The 13,748-nt window shown below is 44.8% G+C and overlaps 1 long non-coding RNA gene across 2 annotated transcripts; it reads right to left on the bottom strand.

Annotated features, from left to right (window-relative positions):
* Window positions 1-259: 259 nt before the first annotated feature.
* Window positions 260-2,498, bottom strand: LOC116410550. Of its 2 annotated transcripts, XR_004222468.1 has the most exons (4): window positions 2,221-2,498; window positions 2,045-2,080; window positions 1,137-1,163; window positions 260-610 (listed from the first exon to the last, which is right to left on the bottom strand). It is a non-coding gene; the product is annotated as an uncharacterized LOC116410550 (long non-coding RNA). The 2 variants fall into 2 exon arrangements; XR_004222467.1 differs by lacking the exon at window positions 2,221-2,498 and having other exon boundaries at window positions 2,045-2,160.
* Between the last annotated feature and the right edge of the window lie 11,250 nt (window positions 2,499-13,748).

Below are 13,748 nucleotides of genomic sequence, written 5' to 3'. Positions count from 1 at the left end.
CCACTGTCCAGGTCGTGGCACCCTTTAAACAACTTTAAAATCAGTTTTCTGGCCAGAAATGCTTTTTCTAGGTTTTAAAGTTCGCCTTCCCATTGAAGTCTATGGGGTTCGCAAAGTTTGCGAATATTCGCGCTTTTTGGCGTAAGTTCGTGAACGCGTTCGCAAACTTTTTTTTTGAGGTTCGCTACATCCCTACTGCTAAAGTGTAAGAGAGCAGAAACAATTATTTCTTCTTACCTGGCGAGTCTGAGCCCCGGGTGTTTCTGGGCGCTCCTGGGTAAGAAAGGGAAATGAAAAAGATGAGCGAGGTTGTATGATTTCTGTTGTAAATAAGCCGATTGGCTGATAAGGGACTTTGATTTGCGTTTATCCCTCTCTATTAGCCTTATGCTTACCTCAATCTCCTCGCCAGGCTCAGCAACCTGCTCTGGCTCCTCCTGATGAAGAGCGATACGATTAGTTATGGGATCAACTTACTATAGTTCTGTAGCTCATTATCATTAATTAACTCAGAAAATAAAATAGTTCCTTTACTACTTACCTGGCAGATGTTGGTACCAGGGGTCGGCGGCTCTGGGCAGGTGGTGTCGCCACAACCAACCGACGGAACCTGATTAAGAGAGGAAAATAGATCAGATTCACTGGGAAAAGTGGCGCGGGGATACAAACATGGGATGCACAGAGGCCGATATGGAAGGGAATCAGGGAACCATGTTACTGGGCCGAGTTACCGGCAGATTTATCTAAATTCTCCCACAAAAATCTCACAAATTTCTTATTTATTAAAAGATTCCAATGTAAAAAACACGAAGGAATAAAACCGCAGAACGAATACAAATAAGAGAGCGAAAACCTAATTTGCACAAGAATAATCAATACAAAAACCTCTCGAGCCAAAAATTCAATACAGATTGTTATGATTGGCCGGCGCGGCTCCCACTGACAGCTTTTAGACAGCGCCATTTTGTATTAGTGTTTTTACACTTGGTAAATTATTAAAAAAAAATGGTGTAATCAGGAAAATATTCTATTTTTAGGGCTAAAAAAGGTGCGATGAAAACAAACAAAATATGAACATTAGTAAATAAAAAAGGGGGAGTGAATAGTAATAATGTATGGGGTCCTTTTCTGCTTACCAGGCAGATGGTGGTCTCCGGAAGAGCCTGGGAATGGGATAAACAAAAGTGATGTTATTTTATAGAATTAACGGCTAATTAATGACTGAAAAGATGTGTTTAGTACTGGGAAAAAGTGCTTTTGAGAAGATATCATTCATGTGTATAAATAAATGCAGAGTCAGTACAGGTGTGGGATCCGTTACCCAGAAACCCAATATCCAGAAAGCTCCAAATTACGAAAAGACTGTCCCCCATAGACTTAATTTTAATCAAATAATTCAGAATTTTAATACTGATTCCCTTCTCTCTGTAATAATAAAACAGTTCCTGTACTTGATCCCAACTAAGATATAATTACCCCTTATTGGGGGCAGAACAGCCCTATTGGGTTTATTTAATGGTTAAATGATTCCCTTTTCTCTGTAATAATAAAACAGTACCTGTACTTGATCCCAACTAAGATATAATTACCCCTTATTGGGGGCAGAACAGCCCTATTGGGTTAAATTAACGGAAAGCCCCCTCATCTGGAATACCTTTGGTCCCGAGCATTCTGGATAATGGGTCCTTCACCTGTACATTAATTTATTATTGTGATATCAATTCAAAGGGGAAGGGGCTCTCTCTTGCCAGGGAACCAAACATATTGAAAAGGGTTCCAGCACTAATAATCTATTATATATATTGATATGTTATAGAATGTGCCATATATGGTTTGTGGTAATGAATGATTTTGTAGTTTAGATTTAAAAGTGAGAAAGTAGAAATGATGGGGGAATGGGGTCAGTAGTTAATATACCAGTAAATTCTCAGCGTTATTAAGGGCCTGTGACAAAGTCACATATAAATCTATAGGTCAGTAAATAAAAAGGTTTCAATAACACAAATAACCAGGAAAGTTGTGTTTTTTACAAATTGCTGCTTACCACAATGATGTCGCCAGCGGGTTCGTCTTGGTGGTTCTAGGAAGGATAAAATCATGTTTTATTACAAGAATAAACGAGCAAAAATGGCCAAAATTAATAGTAAATGAAATGGCTGGAAAAGCACAAATAGTGAGCAAAGAGTGATCATTATATTTAACCAGTTCCTCTCTGCTTACCACGACGACCGCGCCAACTTCATCGTTTTCAATCTAGGAAGAATAAAAACACGTTTTATTACAAAATAAATGAGAAAGAGGCAAACAAATTGTAAATGCAATGGCTCGAATAGGGCAAATAGTAATGTGGGATTTTTATACTGAGTGAATCAGTTATTCTCTGCTTACCGCAAGAGATTCGCTCGGGGGTTTATTCCGTCGTTTCTAGTGAAGAATAAAAAGTTTTATTATGAAAAGAAATGAGCAAATAGGCAAAGTAGAATGAATTCAGCAATACAATAGGGCGAGCAGATCACTTGGAAATTCAGGGACACTCCAATCAGTGCTGCCCTGCAACATGTATTTATTAGACGTGTCCCTGAATTTTCAAGTGATCTCCCTACAATAATATATATATATATATATATGTATAGGATCCCTTATCCGGAAACCTGTTATCCAGAAAGAAACAGTACCTGTACTTGATCCCAACTAAGATATAATTTCCCCTTATTGGGGGCAGAACAGCCCTATTGGGTTTATTTAATGGTTAAATGATTCCCTTTTCTCTGTAATAATAAAACAGTACCTGTACTTGATCCCAACTAAGATATAATTACCCCTTATTGGGGCAGAACAGCCCTATTGGGTTTATTTAATGGTTAAATGATTCCCTTTTCTCTGTAATAATAAAACAGTACCTGTACTTGATCCCAACTAAGATATAATTATCCCTTATTGGGGGCAGAACAGCCCTATTGGGTTTATTTAATGGTTAAATGATTCCCTTTTCTCTGTAATAATAAAACAGTACCTGTACTTGATCCCAACTAAGATATAATTACCCCTTATTGGGGGCAGAACAGCCCTATTGGGTTTAAATGATGTTTAAATAATTTTTTAGTTGACTTAGATCCAAATTACGGAAAGACTCCTTATCCGGAAAGCCCCAGGTCCCGAGCATTCTGGATAATGGGTCCTATACCTGTATATAGCAAGGCTATGAATAGCACTAAATGAGTGATATTAGAGTAAAAAGAATAAAGTTCTTACCCTTGGCACACAAGGGAGCCACGAAATTAAACGCCTAAACATTTTCTCTCAATTTCTCTCTATGGCGACAAAAAGAAATATCACTTTAGTTACAGTAATTAGTGAGTAAAGTATGAGTGAAACTGTCAAAAAAAGTGTGTGGGTCAGAAACACGACGCTCAACATTTCGTTTTACGCGTGCGTCAATTTTTTTTGACAAATTGTTTCCGAATTTTTGTACCATTTTGAAAAAAAATCCACATAAGCCCCCACAGCGCCAGTATTAAACTGATTAGTTATTATTATCTCTTATTCCTGCTAACGTTGGCACAAACATCCCTAGAGCTCCACCTACCTCAGTCGCCTGATCAAGAATGAGCCAGTTTGGCCGCTGCTTGGACACTTTGACTGTGCCCATTGTGACATCACAACGACATCACTCACAACAAACACTAATTACATTTACTCCAACCTTTGTGAGGTTCAAACCATTGTGACATCACATGTGCAACTGACTGGGAATGTGGGTTACATACATATAGTTACATAGGGTTGGAATAACAATGCCAGTCACGTGACCAGCCCCAGCTGGGAATGGGTTTCATGTTACAGATACAAATGGCAGTTGAAATGGCAGATCTGTATTCCTGCACAGGCAGCGATGGGTTAATGTCTGTATAATAAATCAGCACTTGGGCAAAAACTGCCCCCAGCAGGGGGAAATTAACCACCGTTTGTCATAGACCCATTAATGAGGTGTCAAATCGTGCGGCTTATTCGGGAATGGGGTGCTATGACTTTTCTGAGAGGTGGGCGGTTAATTGCCCCAGCATAGGGGATGCTGGGACATGTAGGACAAGGACAGTTATAGGACTACAGGCTGAAGGACTGATAGGGGATGCTGGGACATGTAGGTCAGTTATAGTTATAGGACTACAGGCGGAAGGTCTGATAGGGGATGCTGGGACATGTAGGACAAGGACAGTTATAGGACTACAGGCTGCAGGTCTGATAGGGGATGCTGGGACATGTAGGACAAGGACAGTTATAGGACTACAGGCTGCAGGTCTGATAGGGGATGCTGGGACATGTAGGTCAGTGACAGTTATAGGACTACAGGCTGCAGGTCTGATAGGGGATGCTGGGACATGTAGGTCAGTGACAGTTATAGGACTACAGGCTGCAGGTCTGATAGGGGATGCTGGGACATGTAGGCCAATGACAGTTATAGGACTACAGACTTCAGGTCTGATAGGGGATGTTGGGACATTTAGTTCATTGACAGTTTTAGGTCTACAGGCTGCAGGTCTGATAGGGGATGCTGGGACATGTAGGTCAGTGACAGTTATAGGACTACAGGCTGCAGTTCTGATAGGGGATGCTGGGACATGTAGGCCAATGACAGTTATAGGACTACAGGCTGCAGTTCTGATAGGGGATGCTGGGACATGTAGGCCAATGACAGTTATAGGACTACAGGCTGCAGGTCTGATAGGGGATGCTGGGACATGTAGGTCAGTGACAGTTACAGGACTACAGGCTGCAGGTCTGATAGGGGATGCTGGGACATGTAGGTCAGTGACAGTTACAGGACTACAGGCTGATGGTCTGATAGGGGATGCTGGGACATGTAGGCCAATAGCAGTTATAGGACTACAGGCTGCAGGTCTGATAGGGGATGCTGGGACATGTAGGTCAGTGACAGTTACAGGACTACAGGCTGATGGTCTGATAGGGGATGCTGGGACATGTAGGCCAATAGCAGTTATAGGACTACAGGCTGCAGGTCTGATAGGGGATGCTGGGACATGTAGGCCAATGACAGTTATAGGACTACAGGCTGCAGGTCTGATAGGGGATGCTGGGACATGTAGGTCAGTGACAGTTATAGGACTACAGGCTGCAGGTCTGATAGGGGATGCTGGGACATGTAGGTCAGTGACAGTTATAGGACTACAGGCTGCAGGTCTGATAGGGGATGCTGGGACATGTAGGTCAGTGACAGTTATAGGACTACAGGCTGCAGGTCTGATAGGGGATGCTGGGACATGTAGGTCAGTGACAGTTATAGGACTACAGGCTGCAGGTCTGATAGGGGATGCTGGGACATGTAGGTCAGTGACAGTTATAGGACTACAGGCTGCAGGTCTGATAGGGGATGCTGGGAGATGTAGGTCAGTGACAGTTATAGGACTACAGGCTGCAGGTCTGATAGGGGATGCTGGGACATGTAGGTCAGTGACAGTTATAGGACTACAGGCTGCAGGTCTGATAGGGGATGCTGGGACATGTAGGCCAATCGCAGTTATAGGACTACAGGCTGCAGGTCTGATAGGGGATGCTGGGACATGTAGGCCAGTGACAGTTATAGGACTACAGGCTGCAGGTCTGATAGGGGATGCTGGGACATGTAGGTCAGTGACAGTTACAGGACTACAGGCTGATGGTCTGATAGGGGATGCTGGGACATGTAGGCCAATCGCAGTTATAGGACTACAGGCTGCAGGTCTGATAGGGGATGCTGGGACATGTAGGCCAATCGCAGTTATAGGACTACAGGCTGCAGGTCTGATAGGGGATGCTGGGACATGTAGGCCAGTGACAGTTATAGGACTACAGGCTGCAGGTCTGATAGGGGATGCTGGGACATGTAGGTCAGTGACAGTTATAGGACTACAGGCTGCAGGTCTGATAGGGGATGCTGGGACATGTAGGTCAGTGACAGTTACAGGACTACAGGCTGATGGTCTGATAGGGGATGCTGGGACATGTAGGCCAATCGCAGTTATAGGACTACAGGCTGCAGGTCTTATAGGGGATGCTGGGACATGTAGGCCAATCGCAGTTATAGGACTACAGGCAGAAGGTCTGATAGGGGATGCTGGGTCATGTAGGCCAGTGACAGTTACAGGACTACAGGCTGCAGGTCTGATAGGGGATGACAAGTAAAGGAAGTGGGGACACTTTTAGTTCCTGGGTACTTAGCACTGTACCTTAGCACTTACCTGCAGCACATTTCCCTGCAAGCTAAGTGGACACATCCATGAGAGCTCTGTGTACCGATTCGTGGTTATCAGCTTTATGAGCCGGACCTTATTGCTACATTTACTCCTGACTCCATAACACACCGACTGCACGATGGGAGCAACAGAATTCAAAGCCAAGATGTGACATGGCATCCAAGCAAGAAACATTCGCTAGGCAGCCCTCCCAAAATGGTGGCACCTGGAGAGACAGCCATGAGATTACTACAGATCCTCAGTCACCCCAACCTGAGCCCAACAGCGCTTCTGCCAAACATCAATCTCCTCTGAACTGGAAGAAGTCAAAACCAACCTCCAGAATATTCCTGAGTGAGTGAACTGAGCGGGGAATAACAACTGGGGGGCACCTCTAACCTACTTCCTGTGGCCCCGGCAGGACTACAGGCCCAACCCAAAGCCTGAAGAGATAGATTAGCCGATTATGAACACCATTTTATGCCAATCATTTCTGTGTATTAGTGGCTATTCCAGCACTGTGTATAGCAGCATGGCAGCATTGGTTTCCCTCTGGCACCCCAGGCCTAACAGCAGGCTGCTCCTGTCACTGTTACAGCATATCCGATGATGAACCAGAGAGCGGCTGCGACACTGTGACTGGCTCCCCAAGTTCTGATTCTTCAGGACACGACAGCCCCTTTAAGAGCAGCTTTGTCAGGGATTTCTGACGTGTGAAATTGTCGCCTTTTGACAATTTTTCTCATTTTTGGCCACATTGGCTCTTCACTAAACATGATAGAACCCTCTGAGCTCCCCATTGCTTGTATTTAAGGGCTTTTCATTGAAAGAGGCAAAGTGGGCAATAATAACATATTTTTCTTAGAAAATAACATTAATCATTTATTATCTTAAATATTTTTACACTTTCTTAATTGTGCAGAAAACTGCAATCTATCCAATTAATATGCAACCGTTTGGAGACATCACTGTTGCTGGCACACTGGATATATATGAGTTTATAATGAAAAGTTAAAGAATGTGTTAACTTTTCAGCCGCTTTAAAGGCATCTAAGCCACTCTGAGCCTCCCCAATGCATCACAAATTGCATACCACCAGCTCTTTTGTTAGCCTGGTTCTAGACTTTTATTGCTCTAACAGTGGAGAAACCTGGAACATCAACAGAAACTTCCTGGCTTTCAAGTGACAATTACTGTATATAAAGGTTTATGCCCTGTAATTTGGGAAGGCCTTTAATGAACCTTTTAGAATAAAATGCTTTTGAACCTCTACCAAAAACACCTTTATCCTGCATTGGCCTCATACCTACAATGTTACCCTCTCCCTTTGCTGGGTGGAGCTGCCATACCACTTGCCTCTTCCATTTTTCATTGACACCAGGAAAGCAGAGTAATTAATGCTCCTGTGAATGAACACTCAGATGTGGCAGCAATATGGCAATTTCTACTAATATGTCAGATGTGAGTGTGTTGCACAGCGTGAGCTTAATGCAGTTGGTCTGTTTAATAGGAAAATAAATCATAAACACAACCATAATTCTAAATTGGTTTATTTCTCATTATTGTAACTCTAATATCCCAGTGACTCAAACAGGGGTATCCAATGGTGCCTGAACTTTTATGTTACCGCTCGGCAAGTCAGGGGTCGGGAATGATGGGAATCTTCAGCCGAGGGGGGAGAACTCATCGCTGGGAACCTTTTGTGATATTTTTATATTTATTATACCTACTGTGGCTCCATCATTGGGCCGTTATCTAATGTATCTTTCTCTTTTTAAAAAGCCTAATTTAAGGGACAGGTCTCAGCCGCCATTTCCCTGCCACCAACGCTCACTCTGGCACTTGCCCTGATTTCTCATTTTTATTTCTGGGATCAGAGGTGGGTGGAGCACTGATACACTGGGGGGGGCATTAAGGGAAATAATGGCAGAAACTGGAGAGGTACATTTCCTGAAGAAAATGTGAGTGGTGCTTGCCGTGGCAAAACTCGTGCCACAATATTACAATGTTTCACACTTCAGTGTTGCTAAAACATTAAAATCAACATTGCCCCTGCGGGGGCAATTAACCGCCCACCCCTCAGAAAAGTCATAGCACCCCATTCCCGAATAAGCCGCACGGTTTTACACCTCATTCATGGGTCTACAACAAACTAGCTATTCGCCAAAATCCCCATAAAAAAATCAATAGGTGAAGTCTGATTGGCTGTTGGTGGCTCCACCCACTTTTTAAAATCTAAAAATGCAGGCCCCTAGTGACCCTGGTGTTAATACTGTAAGAATGGCAGCAGGTTGAATTTCCCCATTGAAAATCAATAGTTAAAGTCTGATTGGCTGTTGGTGGCTCCACCCACTTTTTCTAACTCTGAACCACAGTTACCAGGTGACTAGCTGTGCAAAGTTGGAGACCTTAGTATTAATATTTAAAGAATGGCAGCAGTTTAAATTTAAACATATGAAGTCTATAGGTGAAATCTGATTGGTTGTTGTTCACCCCGCCCACTTTTTCTAACCTTGAGTACGAAGTCATGCAGTGACTGACCAATAAAATTCAATAGGTGAAATCTGATTGGCTGTTGGTGGCCCCGCCCACTTTTCCAAAACTAAAACTGCAGTCCACTAGTGACCAACTGTGAAAAGTTTGGCAGCAGGTTTTATTTCCCCAAGTCAATAGGTAAACTCTGATTGGCTGTTGGTGGCTCCGCCCACTTTTTCTTACCTTGAACCACAGTTACCTGGGGCATAACCCTGCAAAGTTTGGGGACCCTGGGGTTATTACTGTGAGAATGGCAGCAGGTTGGATTTTCACAAGTCCATAGGTAAAATCTGATTGGCTGTACACAGCTCTGCCCAATTTTGGGCATCCAACAATCATCATATTTTCATTCAGGCTGAGCCCCTGACTGTGTGATTCAAGTTTGGGGAGTGTCGCCTCAAAGCTGTAAGATTGGCATCAGTTTAAATTTTCCCATAAAAGTCAATGGGTAAAATTTGATTCGTTGTTGTTGGCCCCTCCCACTCACCCAGTCACCCAGTGACTGACAGTGCAAAGTTTGGGAACTCTGGCATCAAACCAATAAAAATCAATAGGTGAAATTTGATTGGTTGTTGGTGGCTCTGCCCACTTTTAAAATCTAAAACTGCGGTCCCCTAGTGACCAAGTGTAAAAAGTTTGGGGACCCTGGTGTTATTATTGTGAGAATGACAGCAGGTTGAATTTCTGCCAAATCAATAGGTAAAATCTGATTGGCTGTTCACAGCTCCGCCCACTTTTGGGCATCCAACAATCATCATATTTTCATATATTTGACCTTTCTACAAAATTCGCTCTCTCTGCTACAATCCATCAAAGTTGGTCTCAATGTTAAGTCTATGGGACTCACCCCTCAGAAAAGTCAAAGCACCCCATTCCCGAATACGGTTTGAAACCTCATTCATGGGTCTACGACAAACTAGTTATTCGCCAAAATCCCCATTATAAGTCAATGGGGCATATTTGGGTATCTCTCTTGCCCCGGGGGTAAAACTTATACCCTTGTGCAGGGTATCTTCTGACACAGGTTGCAAACCTCTTCAAATGTGGTAAATTTCACGTTTCTAAAAAATTCCCTCTCTGCGCTACAATCCGTCAAAGTTGGCCTCAATGTTAAGTCAATGGGATTTTTGACTGGTTAATTGCCCCCTGCGGGCCCCTTAGAAGAGTCATAGCACCCCATTCCCGAACAGGCCGCACGATTTGACACCTCACTCATGGGTCTACGACAAACGGTGTGGGACTAGTTACGCGCCGAACTTTTGTACGGAAGAATAATAATTACTAGAGAGGTACATTTCCTGAAGAAAATGTGAGTGGTGCTTGCCGTGGCAAAACTTGTGCCCCGATCTTACAATGTTTCCTTCAGTTCTCTGTCACAATTGCCCCTGCTGGGGCAATTAACCGCCCAACCCTCAGAAAAGTCATAGAACCCCATTCCCGAATAAGCCGCAATGGTTTGACACCTCATTCATGGGTCTACGACAAACGGTGGTTAATTGCCCCCTGCTGGGGCAATTAACTGCCCAACCCTAAGAAAAGTCATAGCACCCCATTCCCGAATAAGCCGCACGGTTTGACACCTCATTCATGGGTCTACGACAAACAGTGCGGGACTCAAAGTTGGTCTCAATGTTAAGTCTTTGGGCGGATAATTGCCCCCTGCTGGGGCAATTAACCACCCACCCCTCAGAAAAGTCATAGCACTCCATTCCCGAATAAGCTGCTCAGTTTGACACCTCATTCATGGGTCTACGACAAACGGTGGTTAATTGCCCACCCTTCAGAAACGTCATAGCACCCCATTCCCGAATAAGCCGCATGATTTGACACCTCATTCATGGGTCTACAACAAACGGTGGTTAATTGCCCCCTGCTGGGGCAATTAACCACCCACCCCTCAAATAAGTCATAGCACCCCATTCCCAAATAGGCCGCACAGTTTGACACCTCATTCATGGGTCTACGGCAAACGGTGGTTAATTGCCCCCTGCTGGGGCAATTAACCGCCCACCCCTCAGAAAAGTCATAGCACCCCATTCCCGAATAAGCCACACGATTTGACACCTCATTCATGGGTCTACGACAAACGGTGGTTAATTGCCCCTGCTGGGGCAATTAATTGCCCCTGCTGGGGCAATTAACCGCCCACCCCTCAGAAAAGTCATGGCACCCCATTCCCGAATAAGCCACACAGTTTGACACCTCATTCATGGGTCTACGACAAACGGTGGTTAATTGCCCCTGCTGGGGCAATTAACCGCCCACCCCTCAGAAAGGTCATAGCACTCCATTCCCGAATAAGCCGCACAGTTTGACACCTCATTCATGGGTCTACGACAAACAGTGGTTAATTGCCCCCTGCTGGGGCAATTAACCACCCACCCCTCAGGCAGGCTGTAACCCTGAGTGTTTCAGTCAGTCGGTTAGGGTACACCAACCGCCAATATGTAAAAGACAAGATTACGAAAAAACATGGTACAAGTGGGAGGAGGAAGGATGGCTCAGCGGTAGGGAGACTGCTTTACACCGATGGGCCTTGAGTTCGATTCCTGCCTGGGAGCTCTGCAAATTGAGCAGAGCCCCTGGGACGGGGGAATCTGGGACTCATACCCAGCGTATGATTGTATGGGCCAGCTTGAGTTCGATTCCTGCCTGGGAGCTCTGCAAATTGAGCAGAGCCCCTGGGACGGGGGAATCTGACTCATACCCCAGCAATTGTAAGGCACCTCCGGCCCCACTGGGCCCCTTGTGACCCTGGACAGAGTCACTTAACCTCATAATGTCCCAGCAATGATGGTGTCTAGAAATGGCAAAACATTGCTGTCCTTTTTAATTACTGGCTACAAATCTATTAAATGTCCCTGTCACAGTGTCTATGGCAGCTGGAAGCAACAAGCCAATTGATAGTTGAGCTGAGCTACCCACAGGTAGGGCCTTCCTATATGTTTATGTTTTTCCCTATTAATAACATTGGCATCAAACAACATGTTTTACTGTAAAATACCAGCCCTACCCGTGGGTCCCTACACCCCCTGAGCCTCTCCATCCACTTTTATCCCCCTTAATTCCCCTTGATATTTTATGGGGTGTCGAGTTTTACAAGGTGGGAGCTTGTTTGTTTACTGTTTGTGACTGGAAGCATCCCCTGCAGCCTGTAGTCCTATAACTGTCATTGGCCTACACGTCCCAGCATCCCCTATCAGACCTAAATCTTGTAGTCCTATAACTGTCATTGACCTACATGTCCCAGCATCCCCTATCAGACCTAAATCTTGTAGTCCTATAACTGTCATTGACCTACATGTCCCAGCATCCCCTATCAGACCTGCAGCCTTTAGACCTATAACTGTCACTGAACTACATGACCCAGCATCCCCTATCAGACCTGCAGCCTGTTGTCCTATAACTGTCATTGGCCTACATGACCCAGCATCCCCTATCAGACCTGCAGCCTGTTGTCCTATAACTGTCATTGGCCTACATGTTATACATACATACATATTTCATGAAACCCAAATAAGTGCCTGTAATCCTCCCCTCGCTTTCTATGGGATCCCCTCTATTTGAGAGCTGCCATTATTGCTACTCCCCCTATGTGCAGATTGATACCCCCCGGCCCATGTATTGGTACATTCTGTTTAACACTCAGACTCTCAGTATCTCTTGCTAGTAATGATGGCATCACATGGGCTGGAGCAAGGGATTGTGGGAGTTCTAGTAACAGCTGAGCGCTTCATGTTATGTAGCCATGCTCTCTAACAGGAGGGCCCCCACCAATCACAACTGGCATATACCACTACCCAAAGGCCCTGCTTTATCTATGCCCATTCTAATGGGAACCCATAAAAGCTGGGGGGGATTTAAAGGGGCAAATGATCAGATATTATTTTACAGACGGGTGAGATTTAGATGGGAACAGATCAGCAGGTCCCCTCACTATCCGGCATCAGTTTATAGGCCCGGCCATTTGTTTCCTAGAAGTTCTGCTCTGCCCAGAGATTTGCCCACAGTTATTTTGCTCCTATATATATATATTAGGCAGGTAGGAGGTCAGTACAAGATGGCACATCTGCCCCATCAGCCGCTCCTTACAGCTGGGTGCCATGTATAATGCCAGGCATGACAGGAGCGCATTGGAGTATAACAGTGTCAGTTCCCCAACCTGTGGCCCCCCAGCTGTTGCTACGGCTCCCTGCTTCCCTGTCAGATCCTTTAGGGTCTGTTTGTAAAATGGGAGAACTGGTCGAGGGTGTAAGTACTTATATAAGGCAGTGTATCCTGATGTGTGTAGCAGAGAGGGCCGGCACATATGAGCTCACAATCTCTTTTTTTCCTTCTCCCCATAAAGTGAAAATTGTGAGCGATTCTGAGCGACTCTGGCGAGAATTTTTGTGATTTTTTTTTTTGTGAGATATTCAGCGAGTTTCCAACTCACTTTTGACGCTTCTTAGGAAATAACATCTTCCATAGACGTCTGCTGATATCTCTTTTTTATACCCAACTGCTCTTTTAAGAGCAAGAAGACCGGGGCGCAATGCCATCCTGCGCCCCCTGGAGGAAGGAAAGGGAGCCGCTACGGTTACATTCGAATGAAGGGTCTGGATGTACAGAGTATAGAATGTAACAGAATCTTTCTCTTTTCCCACAGCGAGAGGCAGGATCAAGACCCCTCTCTGATATTTATAAGGTGAGTAGAAAAGAGGGTAAAACTGTGCCCCACTCACTGCTAATGCTGTAGGGGCTGCAGGTTTTGTACCCCGGGGAATATTATGTTATCAATAAAATCCCCCTTTTATTCTATTTTCCAGCCTCCTGATGGTCGGCTGACCAAGGGTGTGCTCCTCGGACAGGGCGGGCGCTGCAGCCGCAGTGGCTGCACCTCCATCGGAAGCCCCAGGAGTATCTAATTCTCAGATACCTGTTACTCCACCAGTGGCGTCTCCTCTCCCAGTTACAGCTACACCACCAGCAGTGTATGTAACA

The sequence above is a fragment of the Xenopus tropicalis genome, chromosome 4 (assembly GCF_000004195.4).
Source record: "Xenopus tropicalis strain Nigerian chromosome 4, UCB_Xtro_10.0, whole genome shotgun sequence".
Lineage (NCBI taxonomy): Eukaryota > Metazoa > Chordata > Amphibia > Anura > Pipidae > Xenopus > Xenopus tropicalis.
The sequence above is the reverse complement of the archived record's forward strand: the minus strand, read 5'-3'. Positions and strand labels throughout refer to the sequence as shown.